Source organism: Myotis davidii, unplaced genomic scaffold (assembly GCF_000327345.1).
Source record: "Myotis davidii unplaced genomic scaffold, ASM32734v1 scaffold935, whole genome shotgun sequence".
In the NCBI taxonomy this organism is placed as follows: domain Eukaryota; kingdom Metazoa; phylum Chordata; class Mammalia; order Chiroptera; family Vespertilionidae; genus Myotis; species Myotis davidii.
In genome coordinates this window covers 919,565-934,978 of record NW_006286974.1, presented here as the reverse complement: position 1 = coordinate 934,978, position 15,414 = coordinate 919,565, and the positions used below count along the sequence as shown (strand labels likewise).

Here is a 15,414-nt window from a genome sequence, read left to right as displayed (position 1 = left end):
TTTTACTTTGCTCAGCCTCTTTCCCTCCCCAAACCTCAATTTCCACCTCTGTGAAATGGGTTGATAATGCCTGTGATAACCAAAGCTGGGTGCCAAGGGGGTTCCCTTCTTCTGCAACTGTTCGCTACTGTCTTTCAGGACAGGAAGAGCACAGGACCCTGCACATCATAGGTGTTCTGGGGACCCCGAGCCTGCTGGACACAGGAAACAAACCTAAGGACCATCTTTGGGCCTTACTTTCTGCACCTGTGACCTCAATGCTCTCCACCGACATGTACACAGAACCTCTCAACTGCGTGGTGAGGTGAGCACCAAGACCATCTTCACTGTGAGAAGTTGATGCTCAGAGAGATTGTGAGACTTGATCAAGGCCACGGAGCTAGGAGGCAATGAGGCAGGGATTTCCTGGCTTCCTCTGCCTGCTTAGCATTAGTTCTTCCATCACAAGGCTCACATGATAATAGCTTGAGTTTTGTTGAGCACTTACTCTGTGCCATGCACCAGTCCAGGCACTTGACCTGTATGAGCTATTATTAATCTGGATCTCAAATGTATGAGACAGGGGCTATTTTCTTCCCGTTTTATGCATGAAGAAAGCGGTTTAGTAAGTTATACAGGGTCACAGAGCTACTAGTTTACAAAACCAGGGTGCAAACTCAGGCTGCCTGGCTCCAGAGTCCATGGTCTCAAACCACAATGCTCTACGTGAGAGACTCAGCAGTGAGTACCAGCACAGTGCCTGGCTCACAGACGGTGCTTAGTAAATTGTTAAACCTCTGAAAAGCATGTAGAGATAAGCAGGGCTTTCCTATTCTAAATCACACGGAGGGCTCGCTTGAGAATTCACTGTTCTTTATTTCTGTCCCTTCCTGTTGGGCCCGTTGGCTAGAGGAGAAGCTGCCCCCGGGCCATTTTACCCCAGTCCCCCTCCCTGTGGAAAAATTCTGTGCAGCCTCCAGGGGTCATGGGGCTGCTGGCGAGAGGGCTGGCGAGAGCAGAGTTTGGCCAGGTTATCAGGTTTCGTGGTCAGCCACCTTCGCCCCTGACCAGAGCTGTCTTTCCAAAACAGAACATTTAGTCACCGCCTGTCCCTGTGCTCAGCTGTCCTTGTGCCCCTGACCTCGCTTCCTGCCCACCCGCCCGGGATTTTTCCTAGTATCCTTGTCTCTTACTGACATCTCGCGAGGAGGACCAGAGCCGAGGCAGAGAGTCAAAGAGGAACTGAGAGGCTGAGAGAGGCAGTGAGAGAATCTGAAACTCAGACTCTGACAAAGACACAGGGAGAGACCAAAAGAGGAGGCAGCCGGGCAGAGATGGAGAGACCATGGGAGCCCTGCAGATGCCCTCCGAGGCTCCTCTGAGGGCAGTGTCCACTCCCTTGGGTCTCTTTCCAATGGGCCTTGACCTTCTCTCCCGGCTGCACCACCTCCTCCCCCCACTCCTTCCTTGGCCCAGCAGATAACCAAGCGGAGATACCCCACCTGTCCTCACCTGCACAATTTCTCACCTAACTCCTGCTTGCCCGCTTCCTCCAGGAAGCCTTCCCTGCTTCTACAGCCCCTCCACCTACCCCACTGTGTGGTTGTTGATTATTTATAGGTTTGTCTTCTCCACTGGAATGCCAGCTCCTTGAGGGCAGGGGTGGGTCTGTATTGTTCATCCCTGAACCCAGCACAGTACCTGACATGGTGCTCAATAAATACTGGCTGGATGAAATACTAAACCAGCTGTCTACATAGCACCTTAAAGAAACCTTCCCTGATCGTGCTTATAGCTGTCTGTTTCTTGTGTGAGTCATTGATTTAGGGTCTGTGTCCCCGCTGCTCTGAGGAAGGCAGAGTCTATGTCTGTTATGTTTACCCTGGCTTCCCAGGTGCCTGGAACAGAGTAGGTGCTCAGATACTGGTTGAATGAATGCATAAGCTATCTTGAGGTTTGGAATCTTGTGTTTTAATCCCTTTGAATCCAGCTCAAATGCTCCCCATTTGAATCAAACCCGAGTTCTTCCCAAAGCCCAGGAGGGCCTACCTGATGGGGCCCTGCCCCCATCTCCAGGCCAGGCTCTGCCTTTATCTCCATCTCCTCCCATGGGCACCAGTGTCCTCAGTCCCCCCGGGCACTGGGCACAGTACACACTCTCGGCCCCGCTCTGCGCCCCACCATAAGTGTGCCAGCAGGGTTGTTGTTTTCTGTGAACAAGACTGCCTGGAACAGCGGAGCACATTTGTACAAACAACCTCAATGTCACCAGTGGACCTTGGTCACTGTGGGACGGTCTCCAAGGTTCACCCGGCCGGCTGCCCAGGGCCTTGCCCCAAGACAGGGTTGGAGTTCTGTCCTCACAAGGGCTGGCTGGGGGGTGGGAGTGTCATGGGGGCTCCTGAGTCTGACCTTCACGTTGGGGAAGGGAAGGGATGCCAACATGTTGTGAGGTCCACCTTCAGGCCCGGACCAGGCCCCGCCTCCTCCAGAAAGCTCCCTTGGCCACCTTCCTTGCTTCTATGGACCCCCGCCCGCTTGTTAATTGAAGCTCCTATCACATTCTGCTGAAACGCCCCACGGGGCTTGCTCCTCCACTGGACTGTGCTCCCGGTGGGTACGGCCAAGTCCCCTCCATCTCGGGGTCCCCAGCGCCCAGGCTGTGGGAGGCATCAGCAGAGGTGCTGAATGAGTGAGATGATGACGGAACACGCACTTCCTGGCTGGTTCGTATTTACTTCTGTCTCTCGTTAGAATGGGAGCCCGAGGACCTCGTGCCTTCATCTTTGCTCCCCGGGGCCTAACACAGCTTGACACATCGGCGGCAGCAGGGGATATGTGCGGAAGAAATGAATGAATGAGTCCTTGCCCTCCATCATGTTTGCCTCCCCCACTGTTCGGGGAGCTCTCTGGTGTCAAGGATCACGTCTTATTTGTTTCAAGTGCCTCTGAGTCCAGCATAGGGTTTCCGAAAAGGATCTACTTGGCAGGTGTTTGTTAGATGAATAAATGGTGGAGGGGTGAAAGGGTAGGTGGATTGATGATGAATGTGGATGGTTGGATGATTGGATAGATGGATGGATGGATGGATGGATGGATGGATGGATGGATGAATAGGTGGGTGGATGGACAACTAGCTGGGCACACCAGAATCAATTTAAGAGCACACACACACACACACACACACGTGTGCTTACTGTACACCAGGCCCCATGCTCAGCCTGCAATGCAGGGCATTCACTAAATCCTCCTGGCCACCGCCTGAGATAGTAACTAATGCTGCTCTTTTTTCAGAGGACAAACCTGAGGCTCAGAGAGATAACGTCACTGGCCCCAGGTCACACAGCCAGGAGGTAGAGGAGCCAAGATTCGAGTCAAGATCTGTTTGATTCCAGAACCAAGGCTGCCTTACTGGGCCAGTGGAGCACCTGGGACTCTGGCTTCCTCAGTGCTCCCCCTGTGATTCTGACGTGCAGCCTCGGCCAGAACAGTGAGGTGTGGGGAGAACGTCTGGTTTGGGACGTTCAGGCTCCAGCCTGTTTCCCCATGTGACACGGGGTGATGGCAGCGCCTGCCCTGGGGGTTCCGGAGCATGGAGTGATCTAAGTAGAGTGCCTGTGGGGCCCTAAGCACTGGGGGCTGTCCTGCGAGTGTGCTGGCAGCAGCAGCATTGCCACTGGGCTGGGGGCTGATGGCCTCCTGCTCCTTCTCACAGCTCAGCTGGGTAGAGGCATGTCAGCCTCCTAGTTAAGAACTTGAGACAAGCTGGAGAAGACCTCTGGGGGCATTCAAGAGCCACAGCATCTGAGTGCAGAGTAGGGATGCTGACGCGACTCTGGAAATACATCTTGCATGAGTACACGTGTCCACAGACCTGTGGCCAAGTGGCCGCTACCGCGCAAAAGCCAGGAAGCAAGCCTGATCGTGGTAACAACCTATGTGTATTTAGAGCAGGTTTTCTCAACTCAGACACATTGAAATTCGAGGCCAGATAATTCTTTGCTTTGTGCGTGTTTGGGAGGTGGGGTTGTCTGGCCTGCACTGTAGAGTGTTTAGCAGCATCCCTGGCCTCATCCACTAAATGCCAGTAGCACCCCCTAACCCCCGCCCTTAGTTGACAACCAAAAATGTCTCCAGACATTGCCAAATGTCCCCTGGGGGACAAAACCACTCCCAGCTGAGAACCTCCGGTTTTGCGCTGGATCTGTGCACGCGTCTTACCCTCACCACCTCCTCCCAGCCTCCTCACACCTGGAGATGGATGCTGTCCATCCTTCCACTGTGCAGATGCAGGGACAGGGACGTTAGTGGTCTGGTCTGACCAAGGTCACGTTGCTGGCATTTCAGCAAAGCCGAGACTCGAACCTGTAATAACCCAGATCTCTCTTTTTCTAGTCACTTTCTGTGGGTTCCTTGGACTTCATTCACAATCATGCCTGAGACTAGAGATAATTTCATTTTGTCTCTCCCCATCTGGCTGCCTTGGCACAACTGAGGACAGAACTTGCATGGCACAAATTATAGCTCCAGTAGATTCTGTGATTTGCACAGAGACTTTCTTTCGGGGAGGTAAGTTTGCTCGGCTATTGACAATTTGGAAAATATAGAAGAAAGAGTAAAAATAATGAAATTTGTTACTGGACTGCCCGCTAAGGCCAACTTGCTAGCAGTTTTGTCCTCTGAGCAGCTTTCTCTGCTTTGAAATTTTGTTACACCATTGCAATTACACTTCATATACAATTTCAAATCCCACTTTTCCCAAATTACACAAGATCATATTTTCATGTTACTACAAAATCCTCTTTGACATTATTTTTAATTGTTGCCTATTGTGGTAGAGACCCCTGTTTCTCCCAAGTTCTGTCATCTTTCCCTCTTCTTTAGTAACAGAAATCCCATGCCCATTTGGTTAAGCATGTGCCCACCCTGAAAAAAAACACACCAAAAACTACATTTCCCACACTTCCTTGCAGTTAGGTGTGTTCATGTGACTAAATTCTGGCCAATGGAATATAAGTAACTTCTAAGTAGTGTCCTCAGGGAGAGGATACCTGTTTTTCTTCCCATCCTCCTTGCTGGCTGGAATGCAGATGTAATGGCCAGAACCTAAGAGGTTATTTTGGGCTATGGTGGAGCAACAAGAGAAAAGGAACCTGAATCCCTGAGTAGTTTACAAAGTCATCCACTAGCCTGGAGTGCCGCCTCCACGTTTCCTTTACATAAGAGAAAAGCCAACTTCTATTTTATTTCAGCTCCTGTTACTTTGATTTCACAGTCACTCCAAGATGACCCTAATCCTGAGCATTGCACTGATACTTTGCCAGGGGAATCGTCACTCACATTCTTTGGGGATTATCACTTAATTAACGAAACCATTCCTTGGTCAGTGGGCATTTAGGTCGCTTCTGACTCCTCACTATAAATAACTCTGTTGTGAACATCTTTGTGCATTTTCACTATTTCTGATTATTTCCTCAGTACAGAATTCCAGAAAAGGGATTTGGAGGTCAAAGAACATGAGCATCCTTAATACCGTTAATGCTTGTGACCTAACGGCTTTCCAAAGTGACATGCATGCCCCCCTTCCCCAAAGCAGGGGAAGAGGGGCTTCATGGTGGAGCCAGGGTAACAATTTTAACATTCAAAACCTTTGCCTCCAGTCACCAAGGTGGAATCATGGATAGTCATTTTCTAATAGTTCTTGAATAAAAGAGAATGATAAGAAATAATTGGCCATGAAGCTGAAGAACCTAGAATGATCTACTGTCAGTCAGGAGGGTCTGAGTTGCAAGCAGTAGAAGCCACCACTTGGCTGGTTTCCAAGGTTACGGGGTGGTTCTTAGCATGAGACCCAGGATTTATGGACGAGCTGCCCCCGTGAGCCTGCTCTTTCCCAGAGGGCCCCGCTCACTGCACCGCCCAGGGCCGGGCCCACGCTCCTCCCCAGCTCTTGTCCTGTGCTTCTTGTCTGATTGCACATCTCTGGCAGCATGTCTGGCCGATGAAGCCCAAGTCCCACGCCTGCACCAACCTGCAAGGGAGGCTGGGAAAGCGAGTTTTCTGGCATCTTCCTTTGGAAGGTATAGCTACTAAGGTAGGAGCTTCCCTGAAGGAGGTATGCAAGGTATGGAGCAGCCAGAAAGTAGAGCAAAGCTTAGCGCCCAAGTAAAGACGCTGGGCTTGTGGGAGAAATCCAAAAAGGTTTCTGGCCTCACTTTTTTATTTCTCTTCCTCTTATGGTGAAAGAATAGCAGGGAGAAGTAAAGACGACAAGGCTATCATCCTCGTGTGTGTCTCCCTTGCAGTTTACCCAGCTAGGCAAATGCCGAGTTAGAGCTGAGAACCCATGTCCCTCAGGCCCTAAGCCCTGTTCTCTCTGGGCCGCCTGCAGCCAGCAAGTCATCGGATGCCGTTATCTGGTGTAGATGTGTTTCCTGGACCACTGACCACATCCTTCAGATGGGCCCTGGCACACAGTAGGTGCTCAATGTGCTGGCCGGGCCAATAGATAAATGAAGGAAGGAACCTTAGAGCCCTGGAACTAACATGGATGGATTCAACCAATAGGTTCTGAGCAGCTGCAATACCCCAGGCCCTGGGTTAGGTGCTGAGGATACTGTGAGAAGAAAACAAACCAAGTTCGTGCCCTCATAGTGGGCGAGATGGACAGTAAATAAGAAAACCCCACTATACTAGCATAAGACAACATAATAGGATACAAAACCAGGTGCTGAGAAATGTTTTATGAAGAAATGTAAAACTGGATAAGTGACTTCGAGATGCTAATGCAGAAAAATGGTTGAGCAAGTCCTCTCTGAGGGGGTGACATTTGAGCAGAGGCCTGAAGAATGCACGAGAGAAGTATATTCCAGGCACAGGAAGCAACCAGTGCAAAGGCCCTGAGGTAGGAATGAGCTTGGTGTGAGCCATTTGTGACAAGGCAGCCAGGGAGGCAAGGGTTACACCAAGTTTCCCAACTTCAGCAAATATACAGAACCCTTAACAGGCGGAAACGGGGGTGGGGGTGGGGGTGGGCTGAGTTCTTCGCTCTCAAGCTTCTCTGGAAAAACATGATGTCAGGGACGGGCAGTAAATCCTGACTTGTCCCAGAAAACAATGGGCCCACGAAACCAGTGAAGTGTTGGGCTGAAAGTAAATGGCCAACGGGCTGGGGCCCGGGCAGATCATGTGGAATTTGTTAACAGATCTGGTTTGAAAAAGAATTTCCCAGTTAGGGGCAGAAGCTTCTGGCCAGCATCAAAAGGACGTTTATTGTGGTGCCTCCGTGCAGACATGGAAAATGAGGATTTGCTGCCTAGCTAGAAATGTGGAGGGATGTTGCCGATACGTTGAGTGAAAAAAAATAGGTCACGGGACAGTGTGATATATTGTGCGATCCCTTTTGGCAATTCGCTCATTCATTCATTCCTTCCAGGCCTACTGTGTGCTGACACTGCTGGGGGTAGGGACACTTGCAGGACCGCCCCAGCCTCCTGGAACTCCGAGCACAACGGGGAAGACAGATAATGATCAGAGATCAGTGCACAAACATCATCCCAGACTTTGATCAGCACTGAGAAGAAAAGATGCTTGTGCTTCAAGAATGTGCACCTACACGAAGCTATGGAAATAGGCTGCGAGGATATACTCCACAATGTTAAAGGGGTGGTAACATTGCAGGTGATTCTGCGTGTTTCCTTTTCTTTTGCTTGTCTGTCCGTTCTAATTTTTCTTTTCTTCTTCTTCTTCTTCTTTTTTTTTTTTAGAATGTCATGCTTTATAATTGAGTGAATTAAAAACACAAACAAACCCACACTGAATAGAGGGGTTGGAAATCATGTGTCCAAAGATTATTTAACGCCAGGAAAGAAAGGAAAGACACGCAAGAAACTGCTCACTGTGTTGACTTCCGGGCAGGGGGAGCCAGTCAGGCTCAGCGAGCGGAGAGGGACCCTTGGGCCTGGCTCTTGAGAAAGAGCTTCGCTTCTCACTGGACACCCTTCGAACCTTTCCGACGTGTGTGTATTCAAAAAAAACAATAAAAATAAAATTAGCAAAGGTATTTTTTAAATGAAACTTCAAGTTGGGTTTTATTTCTATGAAAAATGAAAAAGCAGGCAACAGTAGGATCGCAATCTAAATACATTACCTGAGCCGAATTCCCACGAAAATCTTCGGATGCTTCTCTCTGGGTGACCTTGTTTTCTTCTTTGTATTTTTCTGTATCTCCTATATTTAAAGTTAGAAGAACAGCCCTAGCTGGTTTGGCTCAGTGGATAGAGTGTCGGCCTGCAAACGTAAGGGTCCCGGGTTCGATTCCGGTCAAGGGCAACTTGGATGCAGGCTCCTTCCCGGCAGGGGGCCCTGGTCAGGGTTCACGCAGGAGGCAACCAATCGATGTGTTTCTCTCACATCGATGTTTTTCTCTGTCTTTCCCTCTCTCTTCCACTCTCTCTAAAAATCAATGGAAAAATATCCTCGAGTGAGAATTAATAACATACATGCATACATACATACATACATACATTAGAAGAATAAAAAAGATGAGAAAAAGGTTACTGTGCTTTACAGACATTGTTTTGCTTGATCCTCTAAGACAGATATGTTTATTATCCCCTTGACAGATGAGGAAACGGGGGCTCAGCAGGTGAAGCCACTGGCCCGAGGTCACACAGCTGCATTTGACCCAGGCTTGCCTAGCCCTACAACCTGTCTTTAAACCAGGATGCTCAGGTGCCCTTCAAAATGGCTTTCAAGAAAATTGCATTGCTTTGAAAATGGTGGTGGTGGTGGGGGGGATTGTGGGGGGGAGAGAAAAGCAAACAGACCAAACAAGAAATATTACATTTTTTTAACCACTTCTTCAAGCCCTCATGGGGCCTGAGACCAACTGGGATTGGGGAGGGTTTCCTGGCGGGGACGCTGTTTGCATTTTGGGTGAGGCGCTCTTTTATTGTTCTTGCCCCTCCGCATGGCACGTTCTTGCCCTCTCCACACCAGCTGTGGCCCCCAGCCGTGCGTCACCCGGACTCGCGCACCTCTCTGAGCCTTCCCCATGCGGGCTGCTGCATGGCCTCTGCGAGCACACTGAGCTCCGCTGTGGGCTGGCCACCCCCGCTAGGGTCCCTCCCTGTGGACCTGAGAGGCAGGTGCCTCGATGGCCTCGTTTTATGGAGAGATGAAGCTCAGAGAGGCTGGGTGACATGCCCACGGTCACACAGCCAGAACTTGACTCCAGGTCTTGTCCCCTCTCTGTACTGCCCCTCCTCTGGGACCAAGTAGGAGCTCTCTTGTGGGATCAAGATGGTGGGAGGGAGAGGGAGTGACCTGCAGCCCTAGGCTCACAGGCCAGGCAGCCACCAAGTGCCCACCACGCTCCAGCCAGCTGAGGCCAGGCCTGGGGGACTGAAGCCTGAGCTGTGAGCTGCGAGGCTGGGCAGGCGGCCACCACAATGGGGACCGGGAAGGCGTGCCCTCCCTCCGCCTGCCCGGCAGCTGCCCGTGGCCGCCTGCCAGGCCCTGCCTGACGTCAGGGTCTGACCAGGGACATAATGTGCTGGCGTCAGGACAGGGCTGGCTGCAGGGAGACAGGGCCGCGAGGCGGGGCGGTCAGAGGGAGACGGGCAAGTGGGGGAGAAGAGGAGAGAAAAACAGGGAGAATGCCTTGGACCTTGAGAGCATTATGCTAAGTGATTAAGTGAGAGAGAGAGAGAGAGAGAGAGAGAGAGGCAAAAAAGAGAAATACAGAAACAGACAAGGAAACAGAAAACTAGGAAGAGGGGATGAAACCGTGAAAAAGAGAAATTGAGGCAGAAATTGAGAGACACAGAGATAGAGAAAACAAAAAGTTGTTCAGAGGAAACCAGGAAGAGAGACAAAGCCAGAGAGGAGAGAGAGAGAGGAGGAACAACAAAGGAAGAGGCAGCAAGACCATGGGTGGGGCAGGGGATTAGGTGAAAGCTTGGGAGACCCCAGGCCTGGGTCGGGATGTGGCTCTGCCCTCACGGTCTGGTGACTCATGCTCAGGTCCTTCGATTCTTTACCTGGGCAATGGCAGCCTCACTCACGTGGGGAGAGGACAGAGCACCCCCTTCATGATGGGGTTGGTGGGAGTCGATCTATATGCTGAGCTTTCGCAGAGCCTTCACATAGTAAGTGCTCAGTAAACTGGAAGTGAGCACAAGAGGGTGTTGGGTAGGGAAGGAAAGAAACGGTGCAAGTGGGCAGTGACTGTGCAAAACAGCCCTCATTCCACTCTCTTTCATGCAGCCGCTGACTGCCCCCTCCCACTCCTGCAGGACTCAGCATGAGGTCACCAGCACAGACCTTGGCCTGGCCTTGCCTCTCTCAGGGCCCAACCCCCAGTTTATGGGCTTCAGAAGGCCGTGGTCCCAGGGCCATCGCGTCACCAAAGCCAAACAAGGCCAGGCCCTGGTCACTGCGGGCCTTCCAACCTCATCATCCCTTATCCAGCTTAATTATTAAATGACCCCGCAGGGCTGAGGGGCTGAGCCAGCTGCCCTCTAGGTGTGGGCAGTTGTGCCAGCGTGTCCCCCATTAATGCGGGGACACACATTCTGGAGACGCCAGGTAGCACTTGCAAAGCATCCTTTCTTTTGCTCCCACTTTCTTCCAGGAGTCTTCGTCATCCTCAACTTCCAAGTTCCCATTTTTTGAGCATTTACTGTGTACAGGGCATGGTCTCAATCCTCCTGACACCCCCAAGAGAATGAGCGTTATTATTATTCCATTTCACAGGTGAAGAAACTGAGGCTCAGAGAGCTGCAGTCACTTTCCCAAGGCCACCTGCTAACAGGTGGCAGAGCCAGGACCCTAACCTGGCCACCCTCTTAACCAGATAGCAGCTCCCACTTTCTGAGCAGCTGCCTAATGCCAAGCTTGAGCTAGAAGCTTTGGAGAGAGAGAGGGGGGGGGAGAGAGAGAGAGAGAGAGAGAACCACTCCCCCAAGTGGCCCACTCATTGCTCCTGCTCTTCACCAGAAGACCCCACTGTGATTTCTGATGGTTTCAGTTCTTAGGAGACACTAACTCTATTCCAGGCCCTTCTAAGTCCTTGTTTGCCTGGTATAAATGATGCCTCAATACCTTTTTACATATGAAGACAGTGTTTTAATCATTAACTGAGAAAATAGATAAGGTAAAAAAAAGTCACTAGAAAGATCAGAATGCCTTTAAAGAATTTGTATTTTGTTCAAAGCAGTATTGAGGGACATTTGAAATTGGCCATACATGGATTCATTAAGTACCTACTATGTGCCAGGCCCTGTCCTTGGTGCAGGAGATACATCAAAGACCTGCTGGAATGTTAGGAATGACAGCCTTTGAACTGTGGACAATACACAAGAAAACAAATAGACGATCAAGATAATTTCAGAGTGTGCTAAATGTGACCGTAGAGAGAGGGAGGGGCCATTACAGAGAGGGTGGTGTCCAAGAGGGCTTTTCTGATGAGGGGAGACCTGAAGGAACCAGCCCTGGGAAGAGGCAGGGTGAAAGATTCAAGGCAGAGGGAGGCCCTGAGGCAGGAGCTTCCATGCAGTGCTGAGGTACAGCAAGAAGGTCTGTGGCTGGAGCCAAGTGAGGGAGGAGGAGAGGAGAAGGAAAGGAGATTGGAGAAGTAATAACTCACCAATGTGCACGGCCGTGTGGCCACTGCAAGGGTTTTGCATGTACTCTGAGGAAAGTGGGAGTCATGGGAGGATTTTGAGCACAAGAGGCACAGGATCTGACTTAGATTCAAACAGGGTCTCTTTGGAGGTTATGGTCAGTTGAATAATGCCCCCCAAAGATGTCTACATCTTACTCCCCAAACCTATCAGTGTTACTTTAGATGGCAGAAGGAACTCTGCAGCTGTGACTTTAGTTAAGGATCTTGAGGTGGGAAAATTATCTTGGGTTCTCTGAGTGGGCTCAATGTAATCACATGAGTCCTTCTAAGATGCTGGCAGAGGGAGGGCTGATTACAAAAAAAGGGAAGGCAGAGACAAGAAAGAGACGGACAGAAACAGACCAGAGGAATGGAGGAAGGGGCCACAAGCCAAGGAATGCAGGGGAGCCCTGGAAGCTGAAAAGGGCAACACGTTGACTTTAACCAAGTGAGACTGATTCTGAGAATCAGACTTCTGACTTCCAGAACTATTCTATATAATAAAAGGCTAATATGCAAATTGACTGAACCACAGAACGACCGGTCACTGTGATGCCCACTGACCACCAGGGGGCAGATGCTCGACGCAGGAGGTGCCCCCTGGTGGTCAGTGCACTCGCATAGGGGGAGCTCTGCTCAGACAGAAGCCGGGCAGTGCAGCGGTGGTGGTGGGAGCCTCTCCTGCCTCTGCGGCAGCACTAAGGATGTCTGACTGCTGGGGAGCGGGCCTAAGCCATCAGTCCAACATCCCCTGAGGGCTCTCAGACTGTGAGAGGGCACAGGCCTGGCTGAGAGACCACCTCCCCCACTCCCTTACTCCCTCTCCCCTCTTCTCTTTACCCCCTCCCCCGCCGAGTGCACGAATTTCATGCACTGGGCTTCTAATAAGAAAATAAATGTATGCCCGGCCCATGTGGGTCAGTGGTTGAGAGTCGACCTATGAAATAGGAGGTTCCGGTTTGATTCCTGGCCAGGGCACATGCCCAGGTTGCAGGCTTGATCCTCAATAGGGGACGTGTAGGAGGCTGATTATTGATTCTCTCTCATCATTGATGTTTCAATCTCTCTCTCCCTCTCCCTTCTTCTCTGAAAGCAATAAAAATATATTTTTAAAAAGAACATAAATTTGTTATTTTAAGCTGCCAAGTTTGTCATAATTTGTTACAGCAGCCAGAGTGAACTAATGCAGATGCTGTGGGAAAGAAAGGCAGTAGGAGAGTGAGGCAGGAACAGGGGACTAGACGGAGCTACTGTAATAGTCCAGGCAGGAACTGGAGGTGGATGGAGAGAAATGATGGATTCAAGAGAGCTTTTGGAGCCAGAACAGGCAGCCTTGCTGCTGGCCTGGACACTGGGGGGAGGGGGAGAAGAGAGCCAGGGTGTCTGATGCCCAGGACATAGAGCTGGCCATCATGTGTTCCTGCTCTGAGAAAGAATTCAGCTGGAGGAGGCCCAGAAATAGTTACAGGGTAATGGGAGAGCAACCAGGCTTAGCTGCCCCAGAACCTCACTTCTCACACCATCCAAGACTCTCTCCTGATGTCACCTCCTCAGGAAGGCCTCCCGGACCACCCTGTCTCAGAGAGCTCCTCCCATTTCCCCGTCCTTCCTCGGCTTTAGTTGGCTTTGTGGGTCTCATCCTTATCCTACATCAGTGATGGCAAACCTATGTCACGCGTGTCAGAGTTGACACACAAACTCATTTTTTTTGGTTGATTTTTCTTTGTTAAATGGCATTTAAATATATAAAACAAATATCAAAAATATAAATCTTTGTTTTACTATGGTTGCAAATATCAAAAAATTTCTATATGTGACACAGCACCAGAGTTAAGTTAGGGTGTTTCAAAATGCTGACACGCCGAGCTCAAAAGGTTCGCCATCACTGTCCTACATGCTACATGTGTGTCTGTTTCTTTGCTGTCTGGCTCCCCCACTCTGTCAGCCCCATGAGAAGAAGGACTTGGTTCAATTTCTTCACTTCCGAATCTGCAGCATCTAGGAGCATTCCCTCTGGCATGAGAGGGGCTCAGCACATGTGTGTGGAATGAAGAATGAATGAATGAATGAATAAATGAATGAATCCCCATTTCCCAATGCGGACACTAAGGAAAGTAACAGCCAGAAATTGACTCACTTAGGGTCACGCAGTTGCTGAGTGTGGGGCCAGGATTTGAATCCAAACTGATTCCAAAGTTTGCACTAAGTAGCCCATTTCCTCTTAGCACCAATGACGCTGCCTGTGCTCCAGAAATTTCCACTTTGTGGGGTGTAGCACTGTGCTTTCTGAGATGTCAGACACTCTAAACACAGCACCCTGTCACCTGCAGAGCACCTGACCTGCCTGCTGGTCATACTAGACAGGGAAATGGAGGCTGAGGTCTTCCCTGAAGTGCACAGCCTGCCGGTGGCAGACCTGGGATTCAGCCCCTCTGGATTCCACAGTTGGGGTCTTCTCTCACATGTACAACATGCTCTGGGCCCTGAGATATAAGAAGGACTTCTCGGCTTTAAAGGCAGAATCGCTGTAGATCACACAGCCTATTGTCCTGCCTGAACTGGAGGAGTCAGCAAACACCTTAAGCCAGGAGCTTGGGAGAAATTAAGGTTGGGGGTTAGGATGGGTGCTACAGGGCCAAACTCCAGCTCTGTCTCTCTTCTGCTGTGTGACCTCAAGCAAGTGGCCTCCCCTCTCTGGCCCAGGGCTCTTTTGGTCACTCCAACAAAAATTCTGGGCAGAATAGATAAAGGCCTATAGAGCACATTTTATTTATTTACTAGAAGCCCGGTGCACAAATTCGTGCACAGGTGGGGTTCTTCGGCCTGGCTGGCGATCTACACCCAGTCCTGATCGGGGCTGATCGGGAGGGACCGCAGGAGATTGGCCTGCGGAAGGGGAGTGGGGTTGGGGGGGATGGAGGGAGGGTGACCAAGGGAGGTTGGCCAGCTGCAGGAGGTTGGCTGTGGTAGCGCACTGACCACCAGGGGGCAGCTCCTTTGTTGAGCGTCTGCCCCCTGGTGGTCAGTGTGCATTCAGTCGTAACAGTCTCTTAGGCTTTTATATATATACTAGAGGCCCGGTGCACAAAAAATTTGTGCACTTGGGAGGGAGGGAGGGTCCCTCAGCCTGGCCTGTGCCCTCTCGTAGTCTGGGACCCCTCGGGAGATAATGACCTGCTGGCTTAGGCCTGCTCCCGGGTGGCAGAGGGCAGGCCCAATCCCTAGGTGCAGCCCCTGGTTGGGCTCGGAGCAGGGCTGACTGGGGAGTTGGGGCTCCGCCCCCTGTCATGCACAGAGCAGGGCAGATTGGGAGGTTGCGATGCCACCCTCTGTCACGCTCAGGGTAGGGCTGATTGGGGGGTTGGGGCACCGCTCCCGTCACACTCAAGGCAGGGTCGATGGGGAGGTTGTGGCGCCGCCCCCTGTCATTCACAGAGCAGGGCCCATCAGGGGGGCTGAGGCTTCGTACCCTGTCACGCACAGAGCAGGGCTGATCAGGGGGTTAGGAGCTCCCCCCTATCGCTCACAGAATAGGGCAGATAGGAGAGTTGGGGCATCGGCCCCTGTCACACACAGAGCAGGCAGATCAGGGGGTTGGGGCGCCGCACCCTGTCACACTCAGGGCAGGGCCGATGGGGAGTTTATGGCTCTACCCTGTCACAGAGCAGGGCCCGTGTGTGGGGGGGGTGGGGGGGGGAGTGGTTAGGGCTCCGCACCCTGTCACACACAGAGCAGCAGGGCGATCAGAGGTTGAGGGGCTGCCCCAT

General features: G+C 51.2%; 1 long non-coding RNA gene across 2 annotated transcripts in view; it reads left to right on the top strand.

Moving 5' to 3' along the window:
- Positions 1–7,907, top strand: part of LOC107182297 — a 10,691-nt gene extending 2,784 nt beyond the window's left edge. Inside the window, exons 2-4 of one of the 2 annotated variants that reach the window (XR_001513015.1) lie at positions 139–304; positions 3,274–6,455; positions 7,415–7,907. This is a non-coding gene — a long non-coding RNA (uncharacterized LOC107182297). Of the gene's footprint in view, positions 1–138; positions 305–3,273; positions 6,884–7,414 lie in introns of both variants that reach the window. The other variant, XR_001513014.1, reaches the window with a different exon arrangement.
- Positions 7,908–15,414: the final 7,507 nt, after the last annotated feature.